The sequence below is a fragment of the Lasioglossum baleicum genome, chromosome 16, assembly GCF_051020765.1.
Source record: "Lasioglossum baleicum chromosome 16, iyLasBale1, whole genome shotgun sequence".
NCBI lineage: Eukaryota > Metazoa > Arthropoda > Insecta > Hymenoptera > Halictidae > Lasioglossum > Lasioglossum baleicum.
The window spans coordinates 10375023-10401115 of NC_134944.1; the positions used below are offsets into that span (position 1 = coordinate 10375023).

The following is a 26093-nucleotide window of genomic DNA, read 5'->3' on the forward strand; positions in this document are numbered from 1 at the left end:
GTTAACATGTAATTTCCATCAGAAACAAAAGTCATACAGTAGCATCTACGTAACTATCGTATCGTCGTGTCGGTTGCAGTAGCGGTGCTACACTCTTTGTAGTGTGCCGAACTTGGAGAAAGATAGCGATTGCAAAAGGAAGAGAGACCGCGGTTCGGGCGTTCGGTAAACATTAAAGGACTCGTGCTAGCACTGCCTTATACATATATGTAACTTCAAATTGTATCAAAGTTCCTTCTCTTTGGTTTTTCGTTAATGAAACTTTTATCATCGCATTTACCTCGTTCTTCTGATTAAAACAACATCAAACATAATTAAACGATATACATAATTACTTGTGCAACAAGCGATTAAAGTTTCAGACTTGACATTTAGAGATACTCTCCGTGCCTCACAAGTTGTCTTCTGGCAGAAATTCAAAAGAAATGCGGCAGCTAGCCGTCCGATTGGTCATTCCACACGGACTTTCGATTCTAGCCGAATTATTCGCTAAAGTGTGTGACGTCAAAGCCTAACTGTGCCGTCTCGAGGACTGCTTGTGAACCACGTGGAGTACATAAATCCTTAGCTTCTCCTCCACAAGTAATTATGATCGTAACTGTATCGTGTTTGGTGCCATGTTATTAAGACAAACGAGTCGAATACTATAGTAAAAGTTTTTTAAAAGAAAATCAGATAATTTGCAATCTTTTGCAAGGGAGAGCCCCCAGTGGTGGGGATAAAATTTTGACCGTTATGGTGTAGACAGACAGTTACGGAGACAATACTGTATTCAGCACATAAAAACGAGAAGTGTGACGTATAAACATGTGACGAAAAGCTCTACGGATGCAGTTCGAAAGTCTCACCTCGCATTACTCGTTAATTATGAGAAAGAATTGGATCATTCCCATCACTACAGAGCGACGAGACGTGGCGCGGCGTGCCCGCGGCATTTTAATCGGCGAACGATCGATATTCATGAGCATCGGGCGGAACGCGATGTTTCGGCTCGTCTCGAGACTCCGATACCGGAGGCGACGCACCTGAGCCATCGTCGAGGGAAATGGAACCGGGGCTCGATGAACACCCGGCCAATAATTTCGAATTCCACAGGCCTCCAATAAGCCGCGCCCAACCCCGCGCCTATACCCACCCACGTCCCGCGCCCGAATCGTGTCGCATTTTCTACGTGAGCCCGTGCAATCGACATCGGAAACAAGACCCCGCTGGATTCTTCTTACGGGGAATTTAAATCGGGCAGCTGTTTCGCGGAATACTGACAGGGCGAATCGGATCGATGAAATAACGTGTTTCTGAAGAGAAAAGATATTCTCCGGTCGGTCGCTCCGCTCTGCTTCCGCGAGCAGGCTTCCATTTCGAATTCATTCGACGACTGCACCACGCTCCGGGAAACAGCCGATTGTATTTACAATGACAAATGTGAAGTATGCAATGGCTGTTTTGTTCGAGATTGCCGGGAGGGAAAATCGAATTTTACATTGATGGTGAAAGCTGACGTGCTCTGCTTGTTTATCGACCTATGTATTTAGGCTTCGTACTAATTCTGTCGAATTTTTGGTATTAACACTTCACCTACCACAAGCCTGTTGCACTATATTATCGAGTTCGACTTGTGTCAATGGATAATTTACGTCTGGTACGGTTTTTACTTATTTTACCATTTTTGTTTGCTTTTATATTATGCGTTAGAGCAAGTTACACTCTGTAATTCTATGCGTATCGAATAGAAAAGAAGAATCGATATTTAACAGTTGAATATGTTCAAAAGTGTGGGATAATCTTTTAATTCGAAATAACAAAAACACGGACCAATCAAAGCCTGCTGAGTGTGGCGTTGGGATTGGCCGAGCCAGGATCCCTCCGCTGTATCCGCGCTGTGATTGGTCTGTGTTTTTTTTAAATAACTCTTTAACAAAGCTGTGGAGAACATTTTCGCAACGGAGAAAGATCGTTCAAATAACTTCAGGAATCACCCTTCTAAAGGAAGTACATACAACATTTTTTGGACACCCTGTAGACTGCAGATTTCTATGTAGAACAAGTTCTCGATTAATTCTAAGAAACAGAAACTGAATAGCAATGTAGTTTTGATCATTTTAGTACGTCAAAAATAGTATAATACATAATATGCCTAGGCTCTTCTGATGTTTACACAGTTTTGTATTTCTCTTGTTTATCATTTTCGTTAAGCATTTTTAAAGAAATGGAGATAATGCAACAGTATTTTAAAATGGGTAGCACATGATGTTTCATATGCGATTTATTCATTTCGACCACACATGCATAAAATCCGCGGTCTATTCACAAAAATGGTCTGCGACATGTACTCGGCGCATCGGCGGCAGTAAAAATCGGGTGAAAGAGTCGCGGTTTAAATATTCGCAATAGTTTATCCGAGCCAAAAAATATCGTTAAAGTACAGTTGGCTGGCCAGAGTTTCCCTCGGCCGCAGATTACTGCGTGGGTAATCGATTTCCATGAACAGAAAATGGCAGAGGCCGCGTGCAAATGAATTACGGCGACGCTTCTTCGGACCGCTCTCGCTGATTTTTCTCCTGGTCTTATTAAGTCGCCGCGCCGCTCGCTGCGTCGAAGCGACGCGGTTCGCAAAGCATGGATAATAAAAACTTGTAAAATCGTGGCCGCGGACGGGGCGGGGGGCTAACAATTAATCTCCATTCATGCCGATTGCAGCATTCTGAGTTTTTCGTCCGCACTTTGCAGTCGCCGCTGCAGCTACTGCTGCCTCGTTCGGGAGTTATAACCCTTGGAATAGGTCCACGGGAAAGACAACTCCGTGTCTAGGCTTTTTATCGAACGTTCCCGCGATTTCATTCGCCGCCGTGATTCGTATTCACTCGGACTGAATTATTTCGCGCGTCGCTCTATCCGGCCCAGATAGTTAATTTGATTTCAATGGTGAAACGGTGGATTTCCAAAGGGTGAAATGCTTTACTGTCGCTGTGCGAATGGGGAAGTTTAGTTCGATACTAGCCGGCGTTTTTCTTGCAACTGATAAATATTAGAACAAAATGAAAGGGGAAAAAGTGATAATGTTTTTTGTTTGCAGTATTTTTACAGAAACGATAGTAATATTGAATTCTTTAAATGCTTTTTATATACCACATTAAAGCTTGCGTCAAGATATATTAATTTGTGTATGATATAACGAACTTCAAGGTCAGGCAATGAATATTTCAATCGTAGTTATCAAATTGTATTTCAGATCAACTATTTTTCGTATCATAAACCTGAGACAGTCTTTGAGTTCATCGTAACTCACATTTACAAACATTCCATCTAAATTCTACTTTTCTACTGATCAGTTTAAATCATTAGCTGTTAGCATGTGTTCAATAATAAGATAAACATTGATCCCGTAAGGACACTGAATGGATGAGCAAAAACATGAGGCTAGTAGGCTAATCACTGAACAGTGGATCTTCATGTAAAATAAAAATTTACTACCTGAATTGCAATAAACTGGAGTGAAATAGAAATTTATTTTCTTTCTAAATAGATTTAATGGCTTGAAAATAACATAACGATATTTCTAAGATCTTCTAAAATCCTTTAAAACAATATTTTAAAATATGTATTGGTTCAAACATAGACAAGACTGTGAATTGTAATGCATTAGTATGAAGCATGAGTAGATTTCATATAAGACTGTCAAATATTTACAGAATTTAAACACAGTTATATTCTGTCGAATTAAAATTATTTATAAATACATATAAGTGTCTATAGCTTCTGTATCTTGCGATATATGAATACTTCCTATTCACAGAGAAGTCTCATAACGAAATGCATTCGAAGTTTTATAATAAAAATAGTTTCACCGTTTCCGAGTAGAATGCGTGCACAATGCAACGAAGACTCGCGACTCCGCGGAATTCATTAGAATCAGGATATTCGCATCGGAACAATCTAGTTTCGCGGAACGCGAGACTCGTTCTCGCGATTTCCCGAAAGCGTAGAGAGGCACGACACTCGACATATTTATACGAGCGAAGCAGATGGCACGTAAACTTTTCCGGCGCGCAGTTTATTCCTATTTCCGGGTCTCTCTCTCTCTCTCGCTTTCTCTTTGGAGTGGCGTCGAGGACGCGTGCGAAAATTTATGAAAGAAATATAACGACCCGCGTCTCTCGATTTCGTCCAGTCGCCTCTTTGAGTGCTGACTCTCGTTAATATTTATCGATGATTAACGTTAAACATCAACGGCTACCTAAAAATATGAATGTTTCATGAAAATCTACTACCGGTGAAAATAAATACCCTCGCGAACGCGCGAGTCAAATTTGCCTCCGTTTGCCACGTTATTTCGTTGCTATTACAGCGACGCGAGCAAGCAGTGGACCGAGAAGTTCAGTGACATTTTGCCAAAAATTTTTCATGTCGATGTCTACTCGATACATATCAGGGATAGATGCGAAAGTTTTGTGGAAAAAGCTACCTCAGTGTCGCCAGATCAAGACTTGTGTCCCAACTATATTTTCCCCTTCTACGACGCATTGTGTCCCCACATTTTCGTGCGGTACTGACAGGGAGGGGGTAACTCTTTCCCCTCAACTCTTTCGAAGTTCTACTCGTTCTACTCTTGGGAACTCCTCTATAATCCTAGAACTAGCGAGCCTGCCAAAATGACGGATTTCAGGTTTTTTTTCGTTTCTTTTACAATTTGTGAAGTTATAGAAATATATTTTTCGGAAATCTTTTTACAATAGGATAAAATCCTATGGAATTTTAATAGATTCAATCTGGAAGTTCGCAGCGTTTTTAAATTAAAATTGAGATATTTATTCATAAGCTTATTCAATGATAAGTTACCTAAAAAATGGCACAAAGTAATAGATCAGAATGGAAAATATATTATTGAATAAATATTATTATTTTAACTTTGAATTTTAATTAAAAACGCTACGAACTGTTGTTCCAACCTAATACACCAATTTAGGGCTCGGGATTTCAAGTGATAAAATGACGTCACCGAGACGTCACGAGTTTCGTACATCTTACTAACATCGAACTAACACATATGTATAATAGCATCCTAAACATTTCACTATGTATTCATAATTGCAGATTTCATATTATCATCAATATTGTTATATTATTCTTGATATTATTGTGTCTTGCAAACGCCCTGGACGATATAGAATTCATGTATGCTTGACTTGAGAATTCGTTTGACTATCCTTACCGTGACCAAACCAACTTTGACATGTTACAGTGTGAAGTTCTCTTAAATTATTCCACTAGCATTAGCATCGTTCTAAATCTGTTTTGAAGGTCAAACGAAGGTCACGATATTATAGACTGTTGAATTCGTCTTGACCTTTGCTATCATTTAAGCAAGTATCGACGACGTCGGAATTCTGAGGAATGTTCAGCAATTTTATATCCTTATCACAATGTTTATCTACTGAAACGTAATATTTGAAGTGTTCGAATTTGATGGATCGTGCATATTTGATTACAATGAAGATTAAATATTATGCTAGTGTAACAGAAATCTAAAAATCAGGGAAATAATTGTTAACCAAACTCCAAAATACCTAATGTATGTTAAAAGTCGTTCTAAATCTTGAACATAGTATTTCTTCCTTACCAATAAATTATATTGTTACAGGGCCATGTTCAATATAAAGTTGTCGTAAAGCAAGCCTACAAACTTGCAACGAGTAACCCCTAAACAAATAGTAACCGAAAAAGGTTGTCAAAAACAGTTCCAGAAAAATTTCGAGAATAGTGCAGCATTAAAAATGAACAACTTTCCATCGACAATTCGCGCTCCGGTGTGGTCGACAGGTTATGCCAGAGTGTCGCTAAATTCTCGAATTCGCTTTTCACCGGACTCGGAGAATTACCGATTAAACCGGCGGAAGGACGCGATTCGTTTCGCGAACCGTTGGCGTTCGCGTCTCTAACGTTGCGTAATCCACGGTATTAGTCGGTGGCATCGGTGATATTAAGCATCTGTCAGAACTGTCGCGAAACGGGGGATGTTCTCCACCGCCTCTCTCTCTCGCTCTCTTCCCGAGTTGTCTCGCTCGCTCAGCGCCGTCTCACTGTGTACACCAGTTCGCGGTATTCCCCGAGGACTATTTCTGACAGTACACGTGACATTAATGAAACTTGGTCCCCGATCTAACGGAGCAGCCCCGAGACGTGACTGCACGCTGAGGGTTCAGCCCTGCGGGAAGGTGCCTTGCTGCCTTGTCGGGGGGGATAGAAGGTGGTAGCTAATACCGGTCCAACCCCTTTAAGCTTCTGGCGCGGCCGACTTACGTAAGGCCACGGACGTCGATTCAATTTTCCGGCGGGTTCTTTGGACTGCAACCCGAATCGGAAAGCGCTTAGCGGCTGGTCAAATTAGAATTATTGGACGGTTCCACCGGCGTAGAAATGAATTAATAAATTACACCGCTGCCTCGTAGACCATGCCCCAGCCCGCCGGGGGTTCCTGATATAGATACCGCGGCGATATTAAAATCGACCGATGATTAATCTCCGTGGCCGTGCGCGCTCTGCTCGCATGCCACGCGAAAGAGTGGAAAAGAGAGAGAGAGAGAGCTGCCTCGGACAAGTGGGCGAGGGAACGCAGCCAGGGATGACTGTCCTATCGATTCCACCCAGCCTGTGTGGCGAATCAACGCGCGAAACAGGCCTGCGTCCAGGTTTCTGCTCCCGCAAGCTGCATTTTGGTTGGTCTCATAATTAATGACGTACACTTTAAATCAGGCATGGCCAATTCGTTGCTCGAGGAGGCATTCTCAAGGAGTACCTCCACTTCTCCAAGGCTCGCGAAGGGAAGCCAGATGCGCGGTCGGGAGAAGTGGAGGTTTCCTTTAGAGAATGCCTCCGATCGAGCTACGAGTTGGCCATGCCTGCTTTAAATCACAATAACTGTTCCTCATAACGATTCCTCATCGATTTTGATGACCTGGAAACGCTCTGAACAACTCTTCCCTATACAAAATTATTAAATTTATTATAAAATTTAAAATTGAGGGTAAATTTTTTAAATTATAGTGTGAAATAGTAAATTTATTATAGAATTTATAAGGTGGATTTAAAATTAAAATATAAATTAGTAAATTTATTATATTATATGTCACTACCATTCGGCCTTAGTTTCGTAGCCATTCGAAAAAAAACTGTTAGGATGACTATAGCAAACAGGGAGCTAAACAGGTAAACGTTCTCTTCGAATAATAAAAGAACGAATACTTGGTTACGATGCTAGATTCAGTCTCTATTAACCCTTTGCACTCCGAATTGTTTTTCGATTTTTTTGTCAACAACTCCCTACTGTTTAAAGTGTTTTATTTGAAATATACTTCAAAAGAGAGTTCCTTGACTGCTACTTATTGTAAACGATGTTGTTTGCTAATTATTAGACTGCGGATCTTTATGCAAAATAAAAACTGTTTGCATTGATTGCAAGACACAGCAGCCAAATAAAAATTTCATTCTCCTTTTGATGATCTTGCCAATGTGAAACTGATACACTGGTGGCCTTAAATCTTTTTAATACCTCCACTGTTTTAAATTGTACGTACCCACTTTTGTCATAAATTGCATAAAATCCGCAGTCTACTAATTATATATTAAATATAGTTCTCAAACTTATATTTGTTTTAAATAAAGGAACAACCAAAAATACATATAAAAACTCGTTCCATTTGCATTTTTTCTTCTCTGATGTCGAGTCACACTCGACAAAGGATGAATAATGATTTTTGGCCACCCTGTATATGCAGCTAGTTTACCCTAAGTATAATTTAGGCTTTAGAAGTTTCGAAAAATTAGTTACGTCATTGTGGAGTTTCTTAAATCAGTAGTTTGAAAATATAATATATTTGCATAATAGTCAGCAAGGAGCCAATTTCGTTAATAATTATTTACACTTGTAACCTCGTATTTATTCCGGCATGATTGTTTACAAGACCTGGCAGGGACCGACTGACTGTCATTAAATATAACGAGTTTCTCTAACCACCACTTCTTGTTTCGACTTTATCTTGGTCGTAAGGGTTCTTTCCGATATCGTTGTACAGGGGTTTTCCATATCGTTGCAACACTACATATACATGTCATGTGGAGCATGGTAGACATGTAACTAGTAGACTGCGGATCATTATGCAAATTTATGTCTCTCATAGGTAGTTTTATGAGAACCGGAACAAGAAAAAACTTAGTACATACACAAAGTGTTCGGGGAAAGGGTATCGATTCGATAATTACATTACTCAGCCTTTGTTATTTCTAAACTGCAAATTTTCGTGCGATTAGGACTCATAAAAATTACGCACACAGGGAACTTTCACACTTCACTCTGTTTTATGTTGTTTGTAGATCATTAAAAGTATTAATACGAAAAATGAAACTCTATTAGGTTGTAACTAATAAATTCGTTCAGATATAAATATAAATATGTTCATACTTTAACGATCATAGCTGTGACTTATTGTAAATGTACACAACTGTGCTTGAAGGAAAGCTGCTCAAATGGTTGAATATAATTCTGTACTTTAATGAATACTTTTAAACACATCAAATAATTACTTTTAATAAATGAAAAGAGATATTGAATACTTACTATCTAACATTTATTATCTCAGTTTCGATATACAGTTTCAACTATACAAAATAAAAATTGTCTGCATCCGTTGCAAGAGATAGAAGTCACTTGAGAATGTTTTTCTTTAATTATTGTAATAGTGGAATGTAGCATGTCAATATTTTTCAATCCATTTGATCTTGTTACTGTTTCCAACTGCAGCTACTGGTTTTTACCATAAACGCATAAAATCCGCAGTCTAGTTATTAGTATTATTGTTATTGAATTAACAGATTGGTGTACATTGGACAAATATAAATTCCATTCAATTATTCTTGCTTTGTGTACCAGTAATAGTTATAGAGTTCTAAATAAAATCGAACAACAGCACACACAAATATATTGAAAAATGAAAATTCTGTGATGGTCGACTATTGTTAGAATTGAAACAGGGATGAATAAAAATTGTCAGTAGTGTCTCATTTATAACAGGCCTGGGTAACTTGAAGTTCGCGAGTCGCAGACGACTCTCCTGTCTTTATTCCTGGGTCCTCTTCACCAAAGTGTAGAAGGGGGTTGGAGAGATTAGGGTAGGTGAGAGAATATTGATAGTTGATAGTGAGGGAACCGATACACTGATTTGTAATACTTGAAAGTAAACTTCCCTAATGTTCCCGCAGTGTTATATGTGACATAAAATCAAACCAGATACGATTAGATAAAATTACCATTTTCTCAGAGCTCGACCATCCGAACAACTAGCAACAAGATCCCCTCCGCATCGGAGACACAGAAACTCATTCGGATCCACTTCTAATCGCATCAAAATTTCACTGTTACCGCGAAGCATACGCGACACTTGGCAAACAGCAATTTCTTCTCCTCTCCCGGCTATCATCCCCTTTTCAGCGTCCACCGAACAGGCCACAAATCCTGTTTCCGCGATTCGGTTTCAATACGCGTGGTTCGTCCGCGGATTTAAAAGATCAGGTCGGCGGCGGCTGTACGTCATAAATATTCATGCGTAATTTCGCGACAGATGACAATTTAATTTCGCGAAACGGCATATTTAATCTCGATTCGAGGGGAATTATTTATCGGCGGGCACATGGGCGATTGGGGGAGACACGCCGGGAGTGAGAGAGAGACAGTAGGAGAATTGAAGAGAGAAGGAGAGTAGAGTCGCGCTAAATTCTTCCCGGCAGCGGTCGACACAGCGATTCGTTTATCCTCCGTGAAACAATATTTCACGCGGTCGGCAGCCGTGCAGGTGAAATTCGATAACGGACCGGAGGCGTTTCGACGGGCTCGACATTTTTGCGCGGCCGCGAGACGTCCTTCCCGCTCGACTCCGCTCCGGAATGCGGGGAGCTACGCTCCTCGGCAATGTGATAGCTCTGCTATCTTTAATTTCGTGGAAACTACAGAGAATTTAAAAGTAACACCCCGGGGCGAAACTATGAGACATGTAAGGACGTCGTTTATCGAGTACGTACAACTCAGGATGTAAGAAATAAGGTTATCCTTGAAAAAAAATTATTGACCCTTTGTCCTTGAATCTCAAGGTCAAGGTTAATTCTGTGGCATCTCACATCCATTTCTACTAAACTGAGGATGTAGAATCACATATTTACAGTCTGCACAATGATTTGTGGTCGCTATTTTTAATCGAGTGTAACTCATAATCCATTTGATCAACAATATATTAATATGTCAGCACAGTATATCAATCTACAAAATACATTTTTTAAATTTTCTACTTTAAAAAGCAATTTTGAAAAATTTCTATTCTCATTCAGAGACTGAACGCACTTTTTCCAAAAATTTCATTTCATATCGTCCGGTAAACTAACCCATCTAGCTTGCCAAAAAAAAAGTGAGGTCGTTTGGTCAATTTATAAAATATTTATTCTGCAAAGCTACCACTATTCTGTTTCTTCTGTATTCTTATTCTGTAAACCTACCACTGCCGGTCAAATAACCGGTTTTATATTTATCATTTCACAGTTATTGAAATTATGAAGTTGCTTACATGAAAATTGATTCGATAAATTTTTTCATCGAAGCAGATATTGCAATAAAAATAGCACACAATTGAAATAAACAGAGCCTCGTCATTTTTCTTAAAACATTTTAATCGCTTTTAGTGGTCGGTAGGTTTAGTGTTAAACTGTGTGCCATCAATTATGAGAGGCTGACTGTACTTGATTTATTTCAAGGTCATGGACTCATTAGATGCTTTTCTACGTTTGTTCATACGAAGATTAGTGTCCTTATTGTCAGCATTCCCTATAGTTACATTTTTATGGAGGCCTTTAAACGTTTAAACATTTCATGTTTTCTGTATACTGAGTTGTCTGTTAGAACTTGTACGTTTTTGTAATGTGTTTGTAATGCACTATACGTATTTACACGACACCAGAGACCTGAAGTAGTACTTTTAACCTGCTCAGCGACCAGATAGAACGCGCGAGACCCACCAGTGTGGGTGCAAATCCTGAGAAATTAAAGACGGCATACACGCGCCATCATTTTGTCCAGGGGAGCGTATTGCGGGAAATTCGAATGCCGTGGGGATTCCGGACGGGTTGCGAAACCGAGTCGCGACCCGCTCGTAAATTCCCTCGTTACGATCGGTTCGTTGTTGGCGGGTGCGGGGACGTGACTCGTCGCGCGACCGGAATAAATAGAAATCCGCGAGGCGACGAAACGCGGAGGGTAGCTCTCTCTCTCTCCTCTGCGATGGAGGAGTTGCCGCGAGATCTCGGGGGATGATGCGACACCTGGCAATTTGCACGACATCCCCTCGCGTCACCGGCTGCCTTCAACTCCCCGCATCAGCCGGAGCCGAGCCTCGGTCTCCATCCGTCCCATCAGAGCGGATCCCATTCCTGGGGAACGTAACGACCGGGGGACGCGGAGAAAACCAGTTAGAAGGGTGCGTGGGAGGGGTGGCCCGGGTAAAGGAAGAACAATAAAACGGGGAGGAGAACAGTAGGGGATGGAAAGAGCACGGGGAGGCTCGACGACGCTACATTATGTCGGGCATTTCCCAGAAGATGGTCTCCGGAGCGAGAACCGCGAAGATGTCGGCGAGGGAGGACCAAATAAATACCTGACTAAATCGCCCGGAAAACTCATTCCATGCTACGAGCTCCTTTGGAAGCCAGCCTCTGCCTGCTAGCCTCCATGCCTGCCTGCCTGCCTGCCTTACACACCCCCGCAGAAGAGCGGGTTCGTTGAAGCGGCACACCGCGCGCCATTGATGCCCCTCCGCCCACGCCGCTGTTCTCTGCCCCGTGCAATTTCGAAAGTGAAGCTTAAGTCACGCCCGCTAGGTGTGACGCCAGGAAAAAGTGGCCGTCGTAAGTTAAGTCGTAAAGACGATGAGCCGGCCGCTCGGCTCGAAGCCCGACCCGGATACCCCAGAGCTCTGTCCCACACCGCTTCCGTCGAAGTGGAAGAAGAATGTTGCTAGGGAATATATTTTATTCGCGGTTGTCGAGCGTGAATCCGTGGAAACGATTGCTTCTGCTCGCCGATCGGCCGAGGTTGCGGCTGATTTCGGGAACCCGGACTGGTAACGTATGGCGGTTGCTCGATAAGTACTAAAGTTCGGGCTTGCGGGTAGATCGTTATGGACCTGGTGTTTGGGATATCCAGATTCTCGGTGGCTATGTTCGGGCATGTTTGTGGAGGGCGACATTGTTGCATAATCACAATTATTCACACGACTACTTATCTGTAAGGAGCATAACTGATTTCACACACTTTAAATCAGAACAACTTTGTTATGAATGGACCAAACGAGATTTCGATTTCTATGCAAGGCTAGAAGAATTAGTTTAGTAAATGATGTGTTAAAAGTATGTTGAAAAAATGCATTTGGGTGGGATTGTGAAGAACAGTAGTAAAAATTGATTTTTACAACTTTTTTAGCGGGCCCAATAACGAAAATTTAAAAAACGTGTTTTGTCAACTGGTATAAATTGTATACGCTCTGAAAATTTCATTGAAATTGGTTAATTGGTTCACGAGTTATAAACGATCAAAAGTGGTAATTTGTAGTGTACCATAAAGTGACAAGTTTTACCATTTTTGATCGTTTATAATTCATAAACCAACTAACCAATTTCAATGAAATTTTCAGAGCGTATATAATTTATACCAGTTGACAAAACACGTTTTTTTTAATTATCGTTGTTGGGGCAGCTAAAAAAGTCGTAAAAATCAATTTTTACTATTGTTTATCACAATTCCGACCAAATGCGTTTTTTCAACTTATTTATTAGACGTCATTTACTAAACTAATTCTTCTAGCCTTACAGAGAAATTGAAGTCGTTTGGTCCATTCATAAAAAAGTAATTCTGATTTAAAGTGTGTGGCATCAGTTATTCTCCTTACTGTAATGTGAACTAAAGGGCTGATGCTTATCAAGCGATTAATAGTTTCCTTCATGAACGACGTGATACCATCCACGATATGTGCATAAACGTTTAATTTCAATTAGGTCTTTATTTAATAATATCGAAAATTACACGTTGACGAAATTACAGTGTTTCTAAAACCCAGATATTTCTTTCAATGTCGAATATTTTCGTTGCATATGATTTTTATCAATTAATAAATATGAAATTCGATATACTTGCTCATAGCAGAATTACATTTCAGCACAGTTAACGAAGGTTCTATGTACCGTTAAATGTTTAAATAATTTTGGAGCTGCTGTTCAAAATTTCATTGAGAACCTCCACGTTGTACGAAACAACCCGATATTAAGTCACCTATCGGATTTCTATTTTCACCAATCGATCTTGCTGTTTAATTGAATAATACATCAGATAAACAACTGTCCGGTTACAATATTTATCGCAACTTCTATATAAGGTCCGCGTATCGCAATTCGAAATCTGAAATTTCGTGGGCCAGTAAATTCTGTTTACGTTCACCTGCGACAACATAACGGCATGTTGGCTTATAAATAATTAATCAAATAAATCTGGCTCAGAATGGAAAGTGTGTAATCGGACTGAAATGTGATTCCACAAAAATGATAAGCAGGATGGACCACGTAAATATCTCTCATATATACGGATAAAGGATAATGTGTATAGTTTTGTTTCGATCAAAGATATTAACACAATTTAAACTAACGAATAAAATGGGTCCGATTTTATTAAAAATACACTGAAACAATACGACATTTTTGAAAAATCATAGGGCATTGTCCTCTACTTTTCGAATGTTTGCATATTGTTCTTCTATTATTATTATACAGGGTGTTTCAGCTAAAGGAGGCCACCTAAATATTTCCCTTATTTTTAGTGACACAAACAATAATCATGACACAATTTAAATGGTATCGAAGGAGGAATACCACAAAGAAGAAAAAAATTTTTGTTCGGTTCTTTCTTTAAGATCATCGTTATTATTTATCAGGAAAACTGGTATTTTTTTAATTGTATCTTGTAATGGCTGAAAAATAGATTTCAATATGCTGAAGGCATGGCCTTCAGGTAAGTACCAAAAATGTGATGAAATTTTAGGATAATTAATTTAGGAATATTAGGACAATTTTGTAAGTGTGCCATAAATATTTTTTATGTCATTAAAAATATGAGAGACATTTAGGGAGCCTCCTTCAACTGAGACACCTATATAATTTCAGGTGACTTTGAGTACCAAAAATGTGATAAAATTGTATAATAATATTAGGATAATTAATTTAGGAATATTAGGATAATTTTGTAAGTGTGCCATAAATATTTTTTATGTCATTAAAAATATGGGAGACATTTAGGGAGTCTCTCCTTCAACTGAAACACCCTCTGTACATAATTTCTTCTCCATTCCAGTGTGACCAAAAAGGATCTGCTATTTGGTTTAATTTACCTTTCGAGTGGTATGCGTCGCGACGGCGTGACTTCTCGTTTTATACTAGCGGAACGAATAATTCTCCAAGGTAGAATTTCGGTGTATTTTGATTTTTGTTTATTGTTGGTTCTTCAAAGCCACGAGGATAGTTTTTCTTTTTAAATTGTCTCGCTGTATATCGGTGGGATATACTGTCTGTGCTGTTTTGTTCGGATGGTGTTTTGTTCTCGTGCTGTATTTTAGCGTGCATGTTGCGATCTGTTTTTTCTGCTGCGGTTGAAATTTTTAGATCCTTCCGTGGTTCTTTCTTTCTAACGTACCATGGTGCGTTGAATATGGCTCACAAGCTATCATTTATATTACAGTTTCTATCTAATGAATGCGTGAATTTTCTACAGCTGTTCTCTGTAATTGTGTCACACACGAAATGTATTCGAATGAATTTTTATAACATTTTGCCATCTATTATTTTAATTCTGCACATATATTAGCAGATTGTGGATCATTATGAAAAATAAAAATTGTCTAACTCACTGTTTAAACAAGAGTGAATTTCCTCTTTCAATAATTTTAACAAATCCAAGACAATGTAACGTCATTCCATTCTTCGAATGTCTGTGTAATTTTGTATTCGACCAATTAATTTTGTCACAAATGCATAAAATCATAATAAATCATCTGCTCCAACCGTGAACAATTATTAAGCAACAACTGTATTAATTTATTACAATTTCATTGATATAAGTAATATATTTTCGATGAATATTTTTATATTATTTTATACAAGATTATATTCAATCTTGTTACAAAAAGATGAAAATCATTTCAAACATTCTTTATGGAATATATTTTTGAATTGTCATTTAGGTCCTTCGTTACTAGATTATGGTTTTTTTTAAATGGAAAATAGAATTTTTCTAAGTCAACTGTAACGTATCGAAACAAAAATGTATTTCTTGTTTTAATAATTCTTTAACCCTGAAGTATTCTGAAATTCATCTTGAGAGTTTTGAATTTGACCTACTTGTCGAAAATGCATAATATCCGCAGTCTAGTTATTATTATCCAACAAGTTTAAATGCCTTTAGAAATTCTGAGAAATTATCACGTAGAAAAGTAGGTCATGGATCACAATATTTATCGTTCTGTTAATACAGTTAATCCTCGGACAAGGGACGATTTTTATAGCTGTATAATTGGTAATGCTTAGGAGCGTTCACAGCTCTAATGAATGATTTTAAAAAATTTACTTTTGATGTTATCTCGTGTAGACACTAGTCTTTCCGATATCCTCAATGAAACAGCTATTCAGTTGGTTTAATTGCCACAAATTGAGTACTTAAATGACAATTTGGATATATTCCCAGTTAAAAATGACTCCGATAGAAATTTCACTAAGGTTACTTATTCGTAAATCAAATATTGTCCTGAATAATTGAAAAACAAATAGACTCCATAATATTCAACAAGCATCGCAACGATTCCACCCGCCCTAAAATAAAAATCATAACCCTGTTCGAGCTATCCGAAAGTTCATGAAGATGTTCACGAAGATCATCACGTTGACCCAATAATTCGCGAATACTCTCGTCCGCGTATCATCGATTGCCCTTGAACCAGACTGCTGATATTTCCAAAGGGATTCTCGTACTGTTCGGCGGAACGTTTCCGGCGATAAGATGGAGGATCACTCGAATACTGACGATAAAGTCGTGAAATAGGTAACGGTATAACGCGCGTAATCGAGCGATCACGGATCGAGGAGGTTCCGGCGGAACCGTAAAATCGTTACACGGGGTAATCTCGCTTATTGAATATTTTACGAGCGCCGGCAACATCTTACCCGCGCGCCTCTGCAGTAGTATAACCGCGAAATGGGTCGGACACGGTAATCAGAGGGCCGAAACTTCGGCGGTGGCTAGCGTCGTAAAACGACGTCCATAGCGCTGCGGACGGATGCAGAAACAATAAGCTATATGAGGGAATTAGCCCCTCCTTCCCCTGTATCTAGGACGATAACCAATAGTTCCTCCGCTTTACGTGCTTGCATGGCAGATTCAGTGGGTTTTTGACCCTAGAAGTCGGAAAAAAGTCGATTTCTAAATTTCGTGTAAGTCTCGTACAATTTTGTTGTTCGACGTATTAAAGGTGCGAAGAGTAAGGTTTTTCAGGGCTGTTTTCTTTTTATTTGTACACCCGTGAAGTACTCCACTTCATCGAAAGTCAAGATATATTCTCAGAAACAGCGTTCATTCATTAGCGATTTATTCTATGGGGTTGGCAAGAAAGTAATTTCGGTATTTTAAGGTGAAATAAAACCGAATTTCTTTATTCAAGCGATGCGCACTTTTAATGAATAACATATTTTCTTATTTATTCTTGTTGGCAAAAAATCATCGAACGAAAGGGAAAATATCTTATTCATTAAAATTCATTGCTTGAATAAAAAAATTGGCCTCTATTTCACCTTAAAATGCCGAAATTACTTCCTTGCCAACCCAATAAAATTAATAAAAATAAATTTTTTAAAAATGCCACATTTTTAAAATGGACTAAAAAGTATAAAATAATTTTTCCTAGCCCCGTACAGATTCCTAACCGCGTACAGATAATCCTGAAAATTTGTGATTGTGAATTTTTAACAGCTACGCAAATACTTGTAAGATTTAAAACGAAAAACGTGGGGCGCAAGATAATAGTAACGAGTGTGGAGAGTAGCAGCCGTTGAGAAATCTCACACAACAGTTCATATCATTTGCGAAGCAATAAAATTTTTAGTAATTTAGGTGAACTATTCATGCATCAATTATCTATTGCATGCGCCCCACGTTTTTCGTTTTGAATCTTACAAGTATTTGCGTAGCTGTTAAAAATTCACAATCACAAATTTTCAGGATTATCTGTACGCGGTTAGGAATCTGTACGGGGCTAGGAAAAATTATTTTATACTTTTTAGTCCATTTTAAAAACGTGGTATTTTTTAAAAATTTATTTTTATTTAAATAATTATTTTCTGCTTTTTAGTCTTGTGTGTGTGAAATTTTTGAATCGATTTTAAACATTTTGATGAGATTATAACAGAGACATGTAGTAAATTTCAGACGGTATTGCAACCGCGTCCTATCGAAAACAAACGCCGTGGTAAAATGTCAAAGATAAAGGTTCGACATTCAGTGGAGTGGGGATGAGTCAGAGTGGGAACGCGTAGTGGAGTAGGGAGGTTTCGCGGGGAGGTGAACAGGTAAATATTTAATTGTTATTTCTCCGAAACGGATAGACTTAAAAAAATTTTTTTTTGAATAATGCATTGTCATCCAGTTCTGAGCCATGTAACCGATTTCAAGTCTCTAGCTCATCAGGAAGTTAGTTTAAAATCAATTGCAAAATTTGCCACCGAACAGACAAACAAACAAGAAAGCGAGCTAATAAAAAAGTGGTAATAAATTACATTACAACTGACCGTGTAAAAACAAACTTTAACGACAATTTTCTTTGGTATAAACAATTTCGCGGTCAGTTTCTTTTACAAATATCACAGGTGTAGATTCGCTCCTTGATGACCCTTACTTTTTGTACACCCTGTACAAATTTGTCTGCTGTCTCATTCGTAAACGTGACAACGAGACTGAAAATCTAACACTCAACCAGTCTGGTATCGATTGTCCTCGCATTTTTTATATTCAGTATGTGCCACGCAACTGGAACAACGAGTGGCTTTAAAACGACAAAAACCGGGTGAAAATTTTATTAGTAAAAATCAATTGGCTTCAAACGGCCCATCACAATGGGCACGCGTTCGTTTCAAACATGAGGCGCTTTAATGGTTCAAAAGTCACCATTGTTTAAGCAGACTTTTATAGTTTTTTGTAGAAGGCTATTGGTAAATCGATTAACTCGGAAGTTATTTTAATTTTGACAGCATTCCGTACATCCAAAATAATGATTTGGAACAGATATTTTAACTTGAACATTATTTAGAACATCTGTGAATAAAATAACCATTGCTTTCGTAAATGTAAAGTTACTGACAAGGGAACATGTTCAGATGCGAAAATCGGATTTTGATGAAACTTTGGGAGTTTATAGTTCTTTGAAAAATATTTGACACCTATTTTTTTTATCGGCAACCATCCACTTTGAAGGGGTGAACACAGGCCTCAAAGTGAAGGGCTGCCAACGATAAAAAAAATACGTGTCAAATATTTTTCAAAGAACTATAAACTCCCAAAGTTTCATCAAAATCCGATTTTCGCATCTGAATATGTTCCCTTGTCAGTTTGCAAAACAGTTAAATTTTCAAAAACTTTACAATAATCGTCGTCCTCTGATAAATATTACTCTCGAAACCAAACAATTCTTTCAACGTTAAAGTCTTATTAAACGAGTTAGAATACTTGAAAAGGTTAATAAATCGTTAATAATAAAATACTGACAAAACCATTGCCATTAATGTTTTATATTTGCCCATAATTCTTCATTATTGTTACTAATGTTATAATTATTTCAATTGTGTTGATCCGTTTTTAAAAGGAACGATTAGAGCAGTGGTTGTGCTAATATTTCGGTGAAAATGATCCAATTCTGCCAATTTATCTTTTCGATCTTAAAATCGTTCGAATAATTTATGAGTGGTACTATATAATCTCCACGCGAAAGCAGCGAATATCGCGTCAAAGCCATCGATGACCTGTCGCACACTGCACGAACGTAGCATGAATAGAACGAAATTCGGGAATAGCCTGATGTGCTATAATAACTTCTAGAGACCGCGAACATATTAATCGTACTGCCATTTCAAACAAAACTACAATATTAATCGCACCGGCTTCGGAATTCAAGTAGTTGTTTCAGCTAATTCGGGTAGTTTATGTACGCTATCGTTTTATTACTTCATTATGGCACTTGATTTTCATTGACATTGAGCTCGAATGCAATTAAATCTTCTTCTTGGTCTCCGTCGCTCACTTTTACTTAAACTATTATTATTGCTGTTACATTTTTCTTATTTCGCGGTCCTCTCTCTCTCAATTTCAATGATATTTGAAAATTATTTATTTATATTTCTAAATTCCTATTACAATAGTTTCAAAATAATACGCAAAAGAAATTTTCTCATTTCAAGAGACACACGCAAATTTTTGGGCTCATTCTTCAGGGCCAAATTAATATAAATTAGATTGAACTAAACAGACACTTTTTATCTGTGCATTTTATTTATTCTACTATTTTTAAATGCTTATTTGTGTGCATGTTATACATATGTTCGACTACCTGTGTATATTCCAAAGATGATAAAAGTCTTACCAGGAATTGTTTAAATAATCTTCTACACTAATTGTAAGGTACTGAAAGCGAAAAGTTTTATAAATGAGTAAAACCCACAATGAAATTATAATAACTTCTTCCTTGTAAGAACAACTTTTTGACATTAACAACTAATAAATATTAAAACGTTACATATCGATTTTAGTAAAATTGATACGAGACACAAATCTTTAGAAAAAGGAAATGGACAAGTATCTTTTCTCGAATGACGATCATTATTGTCGAATGGTTGAAAAGGGGTGTAAGACCTCCATGTGATCGTATTTCCCGTGCGGCTACATTGTTTCGTTAACCCGAAGAAACACATTTGTTCCGAAGAATCTGTTTCACTTTGCCTACAAAATGATCGAGTGCTCGTAAACTGTTCAGTGTGCTGATTCTTTTGCGTGAAATACCAGCGGCGCACGGAAATGTGAACTTTTGCGAGTGACTATATCTCCGGGAGAGCATTGAGGAAATATCGAGTGTAAAGAAGAATAATGGATTACGCGTCGGTAGGCATAATGCATTCTTATCCCGGCATTAAACGTGCAAACCGAAGGTAATATCCTGGCAGCGAGGAGCAGCGAAATCCCTGGCATAAATCTGTCCTCCCCGCAGGTCCTTAACAACAGTCGGGCACGATCCTTCCGACTGTTCGATATGCATCATCGACCGCGATAAGATCCACAGACTTTCGTGTACCTCGAAATAACGGAAGTTATCCAATCTCGGTGAGACGAGCGCCGCGTCGCGAAGTTGATAAAGGGAAATACACCCCCGGCCCTTGTATGCGCGGAGAATATTCAGACGCTTCGCGGCCGAACTGTGTCGTCCGCGTAAAACTGAATCATCCTTCATTGCTGCTACATTGTCGAAATAAAGTTCCGATTCCAGACTGGAATATACGGGCACTTTCGTAGATCGAGATACCATAGGCCAGGGGTGACGAACTTCTCTGTCGAGAGCACGAGAACCCCCACTCAGAGTCGCCTGGTGAGGGGAGGGAGCACGAGAGAGTTCAGGGGAAAAGTTACCCTCCCTCCCTCTACCAGTACTGAGAATGTGAAACTTGGAGAATTTCTTTCAATTTGGAATGTGTGTATTGGGGTCCCATGGAAATCATAGACACAGATTTCTTCGACACGGTTCTCACCGACAACATTTCATTAATTTTTTATTTATTAATTAATTCGTTCAAGAACACTCGGTTTCGTATTTCGTTTTTCCACTGATTTTCATTCAATCCACATTAATTAATTAATAAATAAAAAATTAAGGAAATGTTGTCGGTGAAAACAGTGTCGGAGAAATCTGTGTCGATGATTTCCATGGGACCCGTTTATTGCATATATGTTTTTTATCTTGTATATAAATATGAAATTAGATATACTTGCTCATATCACAATTACATTTCAATATACAGACTAATTCTGTAATGAGAAAATTGATTCGCATCACGATATGGTAATTTTTATTTAGCGAAGATTGAATGTACCGTTAAATGTTCAAATAATTTGGAACTCCTGTTTAAAATATCATTGAAAACCTCCTCGTTGCATGAAAGAACCTGAGAATAGCGTCGTAGAAGGGAAAGATAGAGGGGGGACGCGAGTCTTAATCAGGGTTGTACAGAATTACAATTGAATTACTCCAGGAATTATAATTACAAGGTAATTGAATTACATTGTAATTTTTAATTCAGATCTTCATTCAATTAGATTATAATGTACATAACTCGTAATTGCAATTGTAGTAGAATTATAAAATACTTTGTAATTAAATTACAATGTAATTCGTAATTGCAATTGAAGTTCAATTATAAAATAGCGTTACGTATTATGAACGAGGACGAGGAATAGAAACTACGCCGCAAGAAAAACGTAAAAATACATCGCACTTCTTCAAAGTTCTGGGCTATTTCGAGATCTGTATTTTAATTATATTGTATTTCAATTATACATCTGATTAATATACTTAGTAATTGAATTAATTGAAAGGTTTGTGAATTATGTAATTCAGTTACGACGAAGTTGAATTACTATATAATTGAAATACAATGTAATTCAATTGTGTAATTGAATTATAATGTAATTGAATTAGCATAACTCTGGTGGTATTATATCAATTTCATATCCAAAAAATTTTAAAAATCATAGAGATTGGAAATATTCTAGGTCGGAAGAAATAAAATAGCTCCATCGTCATACATAAGAATACTAATCCTACATTATAAAACACTAATGTGAAGTATACGTACAAATATTTCAAAATACATATCCTGTTCCTCCGTCGAATCCACAGCACACTATTATTTTCTCGCGCGAATACGTCCGAATAATCGTGCCCATAATTATATGAAAGTGGTCCAAGTCAAAATTAAAAAAAAAATTAGTTAAACTGAATTAATTAAATGTAATTTTTACGATTATTATAACATATTTACTTTACGGACGCGATTCAAATAAATCTTGAAAAAGATCCAAACTAGGATCAAAACGTTGATTTTATTTGACAATTAGCAAAATTGCTTTATAATTCGTAATAAACGATCGAACCGTTGCGCCGAAAGCATTTAAAAATTTATTAATTTTTACGATATTGTCAAAAATGAACCGTTAGATAGAGCTTGTTATTTCAACATTATATGGAATTCATTTAGTGTTAATATCCTTTTCCTTTAGATATTCTCGAAACAAGAAATATGTGACACAATTAGATCACTGTCAAAATTATGGGCACAATTGTGCTTGTCTTCCGGTCTCAATTTGGCACACTTTCCGACACACTTTCTCACATACGTCAACTTTATTTCTAACCACTTCAAACGCGTTTCTAATCTTGTCTTTCTATCGTTTATTTAAGAATGTAAACTTGAAGGACTCGAATGTCTGAATTCACAAGAATCGATATTTCCAGACGATTCTCGAAAAATCAATATCCGCTTGGAAACGATTTCTTTTGTTTCAATTAATCATTGGTCGAATACATAGTATGCTGGAAGAGCAGAGTTTCCACGCGGAAATCGCTGTTGCGACGGCACACTTTCACCATTCCTCCAACGGATTACGCGATATTTAGCGAGGAATTTAGAACGTTTGTCAGTCACTTTAGTTACGCGCAAAATCACTTGTAACTTTATTTAAATACTATAACGCGACGCTCGGTATAAATGTGTTTTCGTCCGGACGGCCTCGAAGGATCGAAATCAACTGAACCGTTCAGTGACACGCGACGATCGCCTCGGCGGTGGTTGTGACGTCACACTTTTTGCGTCCAGTGCCATCGCTACAGACATACCTGAAAAGGACATTATGGCAGGCAAAAAACGCGCGCGGACCGGCTCCGAACGGGCCGATTGTTTACAACCACCGCGCTCGACAACTTGAACCCTCACAGATGGTCAACACGTGCGAGAGACCCACTGAAGCGACGAGCGGATATACGTACTACGCACACTTGTAAATCACGCCATTGACGACCGAAGACAATACAAAAGAAATTCCTTGACAGTTTCCCACTCCTCAACCTAAAGTCCTTTCGACACCCGCGACCAATTAACAAACGCTACGAGTCCCCACCCTTAACCATTCACGGAAAAACTAAGGTGACGATTGCAGTACTATTTTGATCGCGGTCGGAATAACGTCTTCTCGATCGCTGTCACGATTTCGGAAAGTGTGTTCTGTAGTATTTAGTGATTGTGTAGAAGTGTGATGTTTTGTTCCACGCAGTTATCAAGAGACGTATTCGCGTAAATTGCATTGTCCTGTGGATCCGACGAAGGAAGAGTAGATTCTGAAAAATTTGTAAGTACTATACTTTACGTTAGTATTTTATAATGTAGGATTAGTGAATTTTGCGAATTTTTATGCAAAATAAAATTGTTTTGCATTGATTATGCGAAGCAGGAGTAAAATAACATTCATTTCATCCCTTAATAGTCTGATTACGTTGAAAACAACATAACAATATTCTCAGATCTTTTATTTTCTCCACTGTTTTATATTTCACTCGGTTAATTTCTTCGTAAATACATAAAAATCCGCAGTCTAGTTATAAGGTTTTTTAACTTGATTGTCTAGCTGCCAGGTGGCATTTGTCTGGGTTTTGTGTGGGTCAGATGCAAATAAAAAACGTCACAAGTCGAAAGGGTTCTTTTAAGGGTTGTAAGACTAAAATAACAAAAATGACGTTATTATTATTTACTTCAATATTATATTCTGTCTAACAATAGAAGAATTAGAAACAGTTTTTTATGTTTATTTCTGTGTTAAAAGCAGTGTTGGGTAAATTTTATTTTAAACTAGAGGGGAGTTGTTGCTCGCTCGCTTCGCGAGTAGGGCTGTTGCCGTTCGCTCGCTTAGCGAGCTCGCGAGAAGGTTAAGTGGTACGCATTTTATTTTAACAGACGTCGATAATGTAAATTTCTATTGAAATATTGATTAAAAGCTGCGACGTTCTATTGAAATATTGATTAAAAGCTACGACGTTCGTTTTTTTGTTGTATTGAAATATGATTCTGAAAGCACTTTTAGCTTTTCCCGAATTTTCATGTTTCCGGGCAACTTTTCCAATTTTTTTTTAATCTAAAAACCTGATTCGGACTACAACGAACATTTAAAAAAAAAATTAATCGGTCCAGCCGTTCTCCCGTGATGTCGTGACCAACGAACAGCATTTCATTTTTATTATATAGAAGATAATAAATAAACGTGTGATTTTAATTGCAAATAGTAACTAAACTTTTTATTTAAATAAAATATTATTTCTTATTTACAAATAAAAGATTATCTATTCTTTGCATTGAGGTGGAAATCAAATAAATAGTTTTTGGTCTTCTCTTATTTTTTGTATATTTTTTTTTATACAATGAACACGTTAAGACATGCTAGAATACAAAATTCGTAGAATTTAGTACTACATTTATTTATTCCAGAACTACAATGAGTAGCACCGCTGAAAGAAATATTCTATTAGATTCCACTTCCTTAAATTTCGTTTACAAACATTGTAAATTGTATGAACAGTCTACTAGTAACCCAAAGACGCATTTATGGCTTCCGAAAATTGTTAAGAAATGCTAGAATACAAAATTCGTAGAATTTAGTACTACATTTATTTATTCCAGAACTACAAAGACAAGGACCACTGAAAAAAATATTCTATTAGATCCCATTTCCTTAAATTTCGTTTACAAACATTGTAAATTGCATGAACAGTCTACTAGTAACCCCACGAAATTCCAAAGCGCAACATTAGAACGACCAAGCAGCGGAACTGGAAGATCCGCGACACAACCGCGCTCGCATTAGTCTCGTTCGCCGGCGCAGCTGGCTACTCGTGTGCGTGTCGACCACAGAATGCCCAACGACCCCACGGGGTTCCATCGAAAATCAATGACCGGGCACATTCCGCCCCCGAGGCCGGAGTAATCAAAGACTCGATTAACGGGGAGTCGCGCAAGAAACCGCATTAAACTTCAAGGATCCGAGGCGAATCGGTGGCCCGTGTAGTCCGTCTAGAAGGGGGCAGCGCCAGAGGGTCTCTTTTACGCGTCCACTAGGAGGTTTTTTCGTTCACCATGGGAGTCCGGCAGAGTGCATGGGGTCGGCTTCACGGCAGGGGGGCGTGAAAATCGACGAGCGTGAATGGAACCGGCGGCTTCTTTCATCCGCGATGGGGGTAGAAAAGGGAAGAAGAAGAAGAAGGGTAGCCCAGTGAAAGAATGACGCTCGCCAGACGCGCCTACGTACCTTTTATACGGCGGGCTCGAAGAACGACGTAATAGAAACCCCTGACAGGGGTCAATCTCCAACCGGTAGATCCCGGAAAGCCAACCCAGCTACCATTCATCGATCACCCGTCTTCAATTCCGACCTCGATCCAAACCTATCCCATTTCCCGAATAAGCTGCTCCGCTCTCTACGAAATCATCCCGATTCCCCTATTCCATGTTCTGCATGCTACTCCCCCTCTCTCTATCCACGCCTAACCTCTCGCACAAAACCTCCCCCCTCACTCCTCGAGGTCTTCCACTCTTAAGTCGACTGGAAATACTTTGAAAATGATAAGTGATTTCACGGAAATTGGCTGCGCGAGCGAAGCCTCTTCCGCCCTAGGGGCCCCATGATCCGGCTTCCCTCTAAATAAGGGGAATTTCCAGCAGTTGAGTCTTTCGAGCCGCCGGAGGATTCTTGACGAACGCGAGACGCACCGCCGCGAAATTACTCGGTAATCATCGACGCCCGAGTCCAACAACTCGGAAGTTCGACGTGCATCCGGTATCCGCAAACCGGTATTCAACGATCCCACCAGCGCGGATTCGCCGAGAGCGAATTA

At 38.5% G+C, this 26093-nt stretch overlaps 1 protein-coding gene and 1 long non-coding RNA gene across 2 annotated transcripts in view; one reads left to right on the plus strand and one right to left on the minus strand.

The window, feature by feature from the left end:
- Positions 1–26093, minus strand: part of Tmtc2 (Transmembrane O-mannosyltransferase targeting cadherins 2) — a 547199-nt gene that overhangs the window by 292306 nt on the left and 228800 nt on the right. The window lies entirely within an intron of this gene.
- LOC143216932 (uncharacterized) overlaps positions 1–26093 on the plus strand; it is a 112284-nt gene that overhangs the window by 1877 nt on the left and 84314 nt on the right. The gene's annotated exons all lie outside the window — the stretch shown is intronic.